This window comes from Diabrotica undecimpunctata, chromosome 5 (assembly GCF_040954645.1).
Source record: "Diabrotica undecimpunctata isolate CICGRU chromosome 5, icDiaUnde3, whole genome shotgun sequence".
Taxonomy (NCBI): Eukaryota; Metazoa; Arthropoda; class Insecta; order Coleoptera; family Chrysomelidae; genus Diabrotica; species Diabrotica undecimpunctata.
Window position 1 is genome coordinate 146,748,201 of NC_092807.1, and position 11,707 is coordinate 146,759,907.

Consider the following 11,707-nt stretch of genomic DNA (forward strand, 5'->3'; position numbering starts at 1 on the left):
GGTACCCGTTGACCTTTATACCACAATCAGTGCCTTCAAGTGCCTCTGCAAAAACATTCTCCACATAGAGGTTGAACAGCATAGGAGACAAAATACACCCCTGATGAGCTACATACTGTCAATATTAAAGGCCATCGTATGATTTCTGGATTTTGCAGGACGGTCAATTCTCATGGAGGTGTGAATCATTTGAATCTTGAAAATATCTCTTCTGAACAGTATTGTGAGATTACAGGTATTTTATTAAATAAATCTAATGTGCAGCTTATTACTGTCTATCGTACTCCAGCTAGTGATTTAGACAAATTCTGTACCATTGTTCTGAAGCTATTTTCTTGTGACATTTTAAAGTAATTACTATTTAAATGGGAATAAGCCACAATTAAAGGTTAAAGTACGTTTATTGATGTTTCAATTTCCACTTCGGAAATCTTTCTCCGGAAAGCAGCAACAGCATTGTGAGATTACAGGTATTTTAAAAAAGTTAAATTTAATACTCGAGGTAATAGATGTCTTGATGTTTTCGCAAATATTGATGGTACCACAAAACCTGTGGATCTCACTCACACATCTGACCAAAGAGGTATTTCCTTTCAGATAGCTTACTCATCCACAAATTGTGCAACCAGAGTTTGCTATAGACCTATCACAGATGAAGGACTCTTCAATTTGAACCAGATTTTGCTAAATTGCAAAATTGCTTTTATTTTTTATACAATGATAATTTGGATATTAATTTAAAATTTAAAATGCTAATTCCCTAAGTATCTCTTTTCCAGAAGACACTTTGAGAAAAATGCGTGAGAGACTTCAATTTATTATATCAATAAATAGAAATGATCCCATTGCAGCACCTAGAAGTACCATTATCAAACATAGAAAAGAGTACAGGGAACCCACCAGGCTTGCAAAAATTAATGATAGGTTTATAAAAAATTCTGACAACTTTCAATAAGCTATGTGGAAACTTATTAATGGTAACAAACATAAAAATGTTTTCACTGATAATTCTGCAGATAGTTTTAATAGCCACTTCTGCTGAGAGAGTAATAAATGAACTTGAGGTTCCTCAGCTAACTCTTGATGACTATTTAAAGTGTATACCACAAGAAAATATCCCATGTTTTAGTTTTCAGCCAGTGAACTTTAGTGAAATTGACTTAGCTATTTTAGAAATAAAAAATAGTAACAGCAAAAATCCTGATGGATTTAACATAAAAATTATTAAAACAATTAAAAATATAATTGGTTAACCTCTAACAACTTTAATAAACCAATCAATATCTTGTAATACTTATCCTCAAGTTTTCAAAACTGCAAAGGTACAGTACAGTACCTCTCTACAGTACAGTACCTCTGTACAGTACAGTACCTCTGTTTAAAAATTAAGGCTCTATTGATGATTACAACAATTATCGACCCATTCCTTTGTTGCCCATCTTATCAAAAGTTTATGAACGAATTTTAAAAAATCAAATTAATCTACATTTTAAATCCAATAAACTGTTCGCAATCATTTTGAATTCAATAAACTGTTCGCCATAAACCAGTACGGATTCCGAAAAAATAACACAACAACTTTAGTTATTGATAATTTCACTAGCAATATTTTGGAAGGGTTTGAAAAATATCCTAATACCCTTACATCGTTTTTAGATCTTACTAAGGCTTTCGATTTTGTCACACATAGTATTCTGCTTAAAAAATCTCATTATTAGGTATAATTTTCATAGTGATACTATTCAACTAATTGATTCATATCTAACAAATCGTGATCAATATGTTTACTTCAACCAGTGTGATTCTCAAAAACAATCTCTGTTGTTTGTGGTGTCCCTCAAGGCTCAGTTTTGGGTCCAATATTATTTCTTATCTATATTAATGATCTAATGTACTTTCAAAATGAAACAGTTAACACTGTTTTATTTGCTAATGATACTACTTTCTATGTAATCTATATCCCTTTTGAATTCGACACCCTTGATTACCAAACATCTGAAAAAAAACTTATTTAATTGGTTTTTAACTAACCGTCTCTCTTTGAACAACTTTAAATCAAAAAGTGTTAATTTTACTTTAAGAAATAACACTTGTGTTGAAAACGTTGCTCTACCACAATGTGTAACCAAAGCGACGTTTCTGGGGATCTATTTGGATGCAGGATTAACCTGGGAACAACATATAGTTAATCTATCGAAAATGTTTTCCCGACAACTTTTCTTCTTCAGGAACCTTCTACAAGTAACTTCCAGGGAAACTATTTTAACAGATTTTCATAGTAATTTCCATTCCCATCTGACATATGCTATTCTCTCCTGAAACCACTCTTGTCATATTGATAAAGTATTCGCACAACAAAGAACGTGTGTTCCTATTATTTCTGGGCTCTGTTATAGAGCAGACTATAGAAACTCCTTTAGAGAAACATTATTCAGTGTCTGTTGCACATTAAACAAAATCTTAGCCAATACAATGCGCATGTAGATTTCCACAATATTTATATATATATATATATATATATATATATATATAAGATAGAACAACTTGGAGGAACATTGGGAAATTTAACTAATATCTTCATGATATCACGATACCTGCATCAGGTTAACGACTAAGAAGAAGAAGATATATATATATATATATATATATATATATATATATATATATATATATATATATATATATATTAACAACTCAACAATATTGGCAATATCATTTTAAAATTTTAAAGTCGTCTACTTTAAAATGTATACTATATGTCTGAATTGTCAATATAAATAAGTCAGATAAAATTAAATTATAAGAAGAATTTTTCACCAAGTACCAAAAAAACAAAATTTGTTTAATTTACTGTTTGTATTTTGAGAACGATTTTCGAAATGGAAATTGAAACGTCAATAAACTTACTTTAACCTTTAATTGTGGCTTATTCCCATTTAAATAGTAATTACTTAAAAATGCCACAAGAAAATAGCTTCAGAACAATATTAATATATTTTATATTATATTAACTTATACTATACTCACTAACTATATAATGTATTTCATGATCTATGTGTCTGTAGCTGTTACTCGTAATCTAAAAATGGACAACAAAATATTTTTTGTCTAGTAGATATGTATTATAAAGACAATATTTTGTGATGTCAAAATGGTTGCGCGAATGTGGTTAGATTATTTCAACGTTAACATCAATTTGACCAACGCGCAAAGTAAAATTATCTAGGATGCTTTCTATCATTAAAATGTTTTATCTGCCGACTAGCGACCGAAAATCCCGATAGTAACGAAGCTAAAAACCGGACGGGAATATATTTAAACAGGAGCGAGCATGCTCAGTATATTTTTGGCAGCGAATTGATTTTTTACTGCCCTTCCCAAACTTGCAATTCTTTGAAAAAGCCCACAGTGAACCGATAACAGGTTTCATAATGACCCTATCATTTATTATTCAGAGCTGGTTATTTATGACCCCGCATAGACGAGACTTCATACTCTTTTAATGTTTCTGCCAGCTCTACATTCAATCTAGTCCGCTGGTAATTGCAAAATACACAATGGTTCGGTTTTTGTACGCTAGACTGTTTGGCCAGAAAAATAATACCAGATAAATCATCTATTTGAAGAGAATATTTTTTGCTGAATTTGACATATTTTCAATACTAACTTAAGTAGCTATACAAATACTGTTTTGAACATTCATCTCCGTAAAGGGTACAGAAAAACTGAAGACAAAGAAATAGTTAGATACTAGATAAGTGCATTATGAACTATATTTTATAGAACCACTACAAATTAAATAAGAGATGCTAAGTTGTATGAAATAATGTATATTTGGATCAACAGTTAATTTAATCTACTATTCTTGTTGGGAATAAGCCACAATTTTACTTAAAAATAATTTTACTTGACGTTTTCATTTCCACTTCGGAAATCATTTCCAAAATACAAATAGTAGTAAATTAAACAAATTTTGTTTTTTTAGTTGGTAATAAAAGTTCTTCTAATAAGTAATTTAATTTTATCTGATTTATTCATATTGAAAATTCCCACATATATTATACATTTTAAAGTATATGACTTTAAAATGACATTATCAATATTTGTGAGTTGCGTTCCTGGGACGACTTTATTTAATTAACAGTTAATTTGTGCTAATGTAAAAATTATGAAAACGTGTGCCTGTGGGTAAAATAAAACAATACAATAAATGAAAACATCTTTTTAAGAAAAAGAAAGCATAATATCCAAAATTAACACTCCTAATGGTCCATCTTTTCGTAGGCTATTGGACATTATTATGACAAGCATCTTAGATGTAGATGTCCTAAATAGTTGGTTAGTTGAAAACCTAAATCAATTTCTTTAACTTTTTATCCATTTTGCTCTTCTATCTTTCTTACTATGCTACTACTTTTATTATATTTTTTATAGTGCAGGCTAGGTCTTCATCTGTAGGAATTTCGTGACGCAGTTATGTGTTGTTATGTATTGTTAGGCACAAAAGGGTATTAAAGTCAACGAAAAAATTGTTAATAACATCCGCCGACGATACGGTATTAATTGCTGAAAGTCAACAAGAACTGCAAAATCTGCTGAACAAGGTAGTGAGGGATAGTCCAAACATAAACATATTAGTAAATGACAAACTAATTGAAAAAGTTAAGAAGTTTAAATATATTAACTTTCCAGGTCTCTAAATGCGCTGTTTAAATATCTTTTAGCGCTTCTTGTGATTGTGCGCAGACTGGGCGGAGTCTTGTTTGCTATTTCAATTTACAAGTTTTTCTGAATTTGGTTTTCACGTATTTGGGATCCTTTGGGCATCTTATCTACGCTACGGTAATAATGAACATTGAAGACTTCTTCTTCTTCCGTGCCTTAGCCGGTTCGGATGTTGGCGATCATCAAGGCTATCATGGTTTTGTTGACTGCTCTGCGAAATAGCTCCACGGAGATCATCCCAAACCATTGTCGGAGGTTTTTTAACCATGAGATACGACGGCGTCCTGGTCCTCTCCTGCCAAATACTTTACCCTGCATAACGAGTTGAAGAATTCGATATTTTTCTTCGTTTCGCATCACGTGGCCGAACTACTCAAGCTAACGAGAATCTGTCGACTCTCTGGATCTCTTCGCTACTTGCCATTAGTGCTCCGGGATCTAAATTTGCATGGCTGACAACCATGAATTTAGTTTTCTTAATATTAAGGTCCAGTCCGTATATTACGCTCACAGTTCTAGACGCACTTGGTCTAGTAAGGCTTGTAGATTATTTAGGCTGGTTGCTAGTAACACAGTGTCATCATTATTGGTGTATTCACCGTTCACTCGGATTTCAATCTCTAGGTTTGTGAGGGCTTCAGTAAAAATTTCCTCAAAGTATATATTGTAAAGAGTTGGCGAGAGCACACAGCCTTGCCTTACTCTTTGCATGATCTTCACTTGGTCGGTCAGCTGATCTTCGACCTTGACTTGAGCACGCTGGTTCCAGTATAAATTCATGATAATCTGAATGTCCTTCTCATCCAATCCTACTCTTTGTAGGGCGGCGTAGGTGTAGGCTTTGTAGGTGAAAAGTGCTTCACGTGTACTAATGGAATTGCGAAATCCAAATTGCATTTCACCGACATTTTCTTCGCATTTCTTGTAAATTCTGGCATGTATGATTTTAAGAAAAATCTTTAGTGCATGACTCATAAGGCTGATAGTTCGGAAATCTTCGCACGACATTGAAGACTACGAACAAAAATAAAGAACATTCTAAATTATATCATCATCATCCAGCCTTCATTTATCACGTCCACCGCTGGACATAGGCCTCCCTTAAATTCCTTAAGCTCCTATACGATAGTGCCTATTAAAAAGTCGCAATAGACCCAACAACTTATCTAGAGAAAACAACGAAAGTTAAAATACAAGCGTCAATCATAAAGAAGGAACAACAATTCCAGCTCATTTCACGATCTATATTTTTTAAAATGCCAATATTTTAAAACTTTACTGTTTACCCAAGGTAACCAATAGGTAGCATTACAAGATCATCGTTAAAACCACTGAGAAAATTTCTTGCTGACCAGCTACAACCATATCCAGAGGAGGCAGACTCTTACGTCATAACCGCAAGCCACTTTATTGACCGTATAAATGACGCTATTTCCAAATCTGGACACTTGTCAGTGAGCTTTGATGTAGTTTCATTATTTACCAATACTCCAGTAGAAGAATCTTCAAAAATTATACACAGAAAATATCCAATACCACAGGATACACTAAATTTTATAAGGCATTGCTTAAATAATACCTATTTCATCCACAATAACCAGAGGTACAAACAAGTTGAAGAAGCACCGATGGGTTTACCACTGTAACCCGTAATAGCCAACCGTTTTGGGAGATATGGAATGCAAGATATGGAATTAAAAGCAATACAAACAGCAGAGCATAAACCCAAACTGTAGATGAGGTATGGTGACGACACATTTATTATCTGGACACATGGAGAAGAGAAACCTAATACATTCCTTCAACACATTAACAATTTTCACCCAAATATACAGTATACCATGGAATGGGAGAATATCCAACACCTTTCATTCTTAGATGTGTTGGTTATAAGGAAAGAAGACGGAAGTCTATATATATATATATATATATATATATATATATATATATATATATATATATATATATATATATAAAGTTAGCAGATATCGACATAGCTCACAACAAATGAAAAAAAAAAATATAATAAAATATGTGTACAAGATAGAAGGCAACCATATATACGTATTTCTGACTATTGGTCGTCTTCAGTACGCTACAGCCAAATTAGAAAAGGAGCATTTAACTTAAGAAACGATCACTACAGGAGCAATGCGACCAATTTGTGGCAATAATGTTAGAGTCTCTCAGAGCCTTCTCACCAGTGCATTAGTGGAAATTAGAGCTACTTAAAAATCCACCTACATTTGTGACAAATAAGTGATTACTTATAAAAATATTGGCAAATAAGAATTCATATTAAGAATGATAGTACTAACCCTATTCACATTGCAAATTTCGAACATAAACAGCCTGACACGCATTTTCTGAAGGTATTCGTCTTCTCATTCGCCAAAGGGCTATTAAATATGATTTATCGCCTTGAGCGAACATGATTGTCATTTTACAGGTCCGAACTACTCAGTCTGATTATAATCAAATTGTAGTGTGTTAGTTTCTATATTTTGTTACTTTATAAGTTGATAAATTTTGTGTTTTGTAACGTTATTTTTGAGTTATTAACTAGTCGTGTTATTTTTTATAAGTTTTGTGTCTAGTAAACTTTTAGTATCCAAAAACAAGGTGTTTATCTATCAAAAGTAAAATTAGCTTGTAGTAATAACTTTCGTAAAGGTAAGAGAAACCAATATTTTATATTATTTAGGTAATAATTTTAAAATTGAATAAACTAATTTTATTATTCAGATTTTAAACAAATTAAATTAAAATAATTTATTGAATTATTATATTTGATCCTAACGCCACCTGTTGACGCATTAACAAAGCGTATGTTGTTTACTTCTGTCAGACCTGTCAAATTCAATTTATGTCTTAAATTATAATTAAATATACATAAATATCATTTGATAGTAAATTTAGTTATTATATAAACTAAATAATATGTTTAAGACTAATAATTTTATTTATATGAAAGTTTTTTAAAACGAGAAGTGTGTTAAAAATTTAAACAGATGATTTAATATTGTTAATAATCGAATGATATTAATGACTTTTAAATTTTGATAACCGTTACGAATCGAATCTTTTATTGACAAAGATTCTTTTAATTTTTTACTTCTAATTTAATGTCCGTATTTTGTTTAATGCAGTTAGTAATTTAAACCTGCTTAGAATATTATGATGAATTTATGATGACAAGAAACGACGCCATCTTGTCGCGCTAAGTCCGTGACGACGCCATCTTGTAGCGTTAGGTACATGACGCTCGCATCAGAATTTTACTATAGAGAAGAAAGTTATACAACTCCAGTATAGAAGCTTTGTTTCAAAAATAGAGGTTTTAAAGACAACTGTTAAGCAACAATATAACAAATACATTATTGATAAGATGACAAAAAGCCAAATCAAAATAGTTTTAAGTCTGTCTCCGTATCAATGTGAGTTCAATTCGATTAAACTCATCTGGGCAGATGTGAAAATTATGTAGCGCCAAAAACAATTCTTTTAAATTTGCAGAAATCCCAAATAACTTTCATGATGCAATAAATAATATTACTTCAACTACATGGCATTAATGAGCAATACGTTGACTAAAACGTGGAGTCCAAAATGTGGAAGTTGGATAACATAATAGTGACTAATATAGAACCAATAATAATAAATTCAGACGAAGAAAGGAGCACATGTAGCTCCTCAGATTCTGAATAATATAAATGGTATGTTTTTATGTTTTAAAAATTTATGATGGTAACTTACTCACAGTTAAACTTTAAGAAATTCTTAAATTCTTAGTCTCAAGAAGTAAATGTTTTTAAAAATCATATGAAACACCTTGGTAAGACCCTATTTGTCTTTCACGTGCAATTGTTTACAGTTGAGAATATGTAATTTGAATGAGCTATAATACATTTACTGAGATTTTTTATTATTTTTTTTATGCTAGTCCACAAATCTAAATCATATGTTGACATTATCAGCCATTTTGTATTTAAGTTTGTTTTGACAGATAAGCATTAAATGTCTGTTTTTGCGCTTGGCGATTTTGTGCTATTGAAAAAAAATGGATCAAGAAATGGTATTAAATTTTGTATGAAAATTAAAAAATTGCTCTGACCCACTTAATATTTTGATTGTGTTGTATTGAATGAGTCTATTTCGAGTAAAAAATGTATATAATTGGTACATCAACTTTCCTAGACTGTCAAGAAGATATTAATGACCTAGTGGACGCCCGAACAAATTAATGATCGATGAAAGCGTTGAAGAAGTGAAGAAAATTGTTATTAAAATTTTTAAAATCACTATGTTATCTGGTTTTCACATGTATTGCAAATTTTTTGAGTATTTTGAGCATGAGCATCGCTCAGTATGACGTGAACAACGATCCAGATATTCTCAAAAGGATCATGACTAGTAATGAACCATGGATATATGGTTACGACGTCAAAACTAAAGCATAAACGTCCCAATATAATTGCCAGAATAGCTAAGACCGAAAAGCAAGCCAAGTTAGGTCAAAATAAAAGTTTTGTTTTCTTTAATTAAAGTAGCGTGGTGGATCATAAGATATTACCAGAAAGTCGTTAGAGGTATAAGATAACGATAATGCATCAGCTCCCATTTCATTGCTTGTTCGTGTTTTTTTTTGTCCAAAAACAGAAAAGTTCTTTTCACCATCCAGCAATTACATTTATATGATTTAGCATTTGCCACATTTTTTTGTTTTGAACATAAAAAAGCCTGGAGACTTGCCACTATTGAGGAGATCGTGCAACGCAAAGCAAGAAGAACATTTTTTTTTAAATAAACCTCATATATGTAATATAAATGAAGAAAATATCAGTTTACAATATTATTAATCCTTTACTGTTCAATTATTATCTACGGATAACTAGTTATTAAAAATTTAAAAAAAAATGAGGCAAAAATAAAAATAAATAATCATTTTAAAAAATACCTATCATTTTACAGCATAAATTTATTGCATATATCTAACTATTGTTAAATGAAAACAACGATTTAAAATTTTAGATATCAATAAAGGAAAATAATTGTTACACTATTAGTTTTTATATATTTCTTTGTAAATATCTTGAAAATTTCTATTGGTAGCAGTAAAATAATTCTTTTTGTATTTGAAAATTACATCAAACCATTTTTATAAGTAAAATTATTTATAAAACAAAAAATAAAAAATAGAATATTGGGGATATCTGAACGCATAGAGCCATTTTATCTTCCAGCGCCTAGTAGTAGGCCATGATGGAAGCTGCGTGTTTTTCAAGCCCACCACATACTTTTCTGAACATGCCTCCTTATTGATCCAAATATCCGCGTGAACGAATCCACGCATCATTTTGAACCTACTTTTTCGGCAATGGCGCTAAATACAAAAACTTCAAATCAATTTACTACAAAAAAACAGCCATAATTTATATATAGCATTGCTATTTTTTGATGAATTGTAAATGAGTTTGATCAATAACAATTTCTACGATTAAATAACCTGCATTTAATTATTAAAGCTAAGTTTTTCCTTCAAAAATAACTATAATTACCTCAACTAAAGTTGAACTAACATTCAACGATATAAATTTCTAAAATTAGAAAATTAAATCCTAACGAGTATTGTAATTCGTATATCCAGAAAATATTTTTAAAACGAAGCGTCTGTCAAGCTAAAAAATCGATATGTTGAAAAGGGAATAGAAGAACTAACCTTGTTTATTTAAGATGGTCGACACTTCCGTTTCGTAGAACTGAGAACTGTCACTTCGCACTCCCATAGGACACTAGATTCAAGCGTGGACATATCAGTGTGGTTCAAACAACATTGAAGAATCAATCGTTACATTTGTAAACAGGCTTGTCACGTTAACCCCTACCCTCAAATGTAACGTCCCCGTCCATTTGGTTATTGGCTCATTGCTATCGCATTGATTGAGTATTATTGTTTTTGCAATGCGCGTTTTTAAAACTCTGAACAAACATACATATATTCAGCTTCCATGTGTGGGCCGATGACGTATACAAGTTGTTTTTTTGCCGTCAGGATTTTTACTTTTTTGTTTTGTTGTGAATTTTTGACGATGCGCTATTTCTCGTTTTGATGTTTCAACGTACGGCACGAATGTTTTTGTAGCATATGATTTTGTTGTTGCTGGTTTTCAAGCCTTATTGGGTTAATTAATTGGTTATGTATTGGCTAAAAAAATCAACAAACCTTTTTGGGCGATCGTTGGGAAATCTGTTTATATTAATAATAGTTACTAAACTTTATTTTTGGTTCAAGTTTAGTATATCTAAATTGTCTTCAGTACGTAGATAATATCTGTGGTTCGATTTTTTTTTTAAATACGAGGTATTCTCGATATATTAACTCGTTATTTCGAAAACGTTTTTCTTGTTAATTTTTTTATTGATAATCGTAGTAGATAAGAATTTTTAGTAAATTTACTCTGTTTATACTGTAAGAAGAAGAAAAATGTACCAGTGTTCTTTAACCCTATTGCGGTAAATTTTGTGGCCACCTTGTTTCTTTTTCTTCCTCATTATAAGTAACTCTGCTTGTTCATTGGCGAAATAATACCTCTATGGAAGGTTGTCATTCCATCTTTTGCGTGGTCGTCCGATACTTCTGCCGATTGGTGACTTATCTCTTGCTATTTTGATGACACGGGTCTCCTCCATTCTGCTTATGTGGTTATTCCATCTTTTTTTTATTTTGTAGCCATTCATTTATATTCTTCTCTGATCTATATCTCTTCTCTTTCGTTCTCTCAGTGTATTTCCTGTAATTCTTCCCAGTACTCTAATCTCTGCAGTTTCTAGTAGCCTTTGCATTGTGGTTGTGTCGGGTCTTGTTTCTGTGGCATATGTCATTATTGGTCTTACGCTGGCTTTATAAATTCTTGACTTAATCACAGTGTTAATGTGTCTGTTTCGCCATATAGTCTTATTAAGGCATCTCACCTGTCTATTT

The 11,707-nt window shown here is 31.5% G+C and overlaps 1 long non-coding RNA gene across 1 annotated transcript in view; it reads right to left on the bottom strand.

Annotated features, from left to right (window-relative positions):
• Positions 1-10,678, bottom strand: part of LOC140440828 (uncharacterized) — a 46,502-nt gene extending 35,824 nt beyond the window's left edge. Inside the window, exon 1 of the long non-coding RNA XR_011950942.1 lies at positions 10,445-10,678. This is a non-coding gene — a long non-coding RNA (uncharacterized lncRNA). The remainder of the gene's footprint in view (positions 1-10,444) is intronic.
• Positions 10,679-11,707: the final 1,029 nt, after the last annotated feature.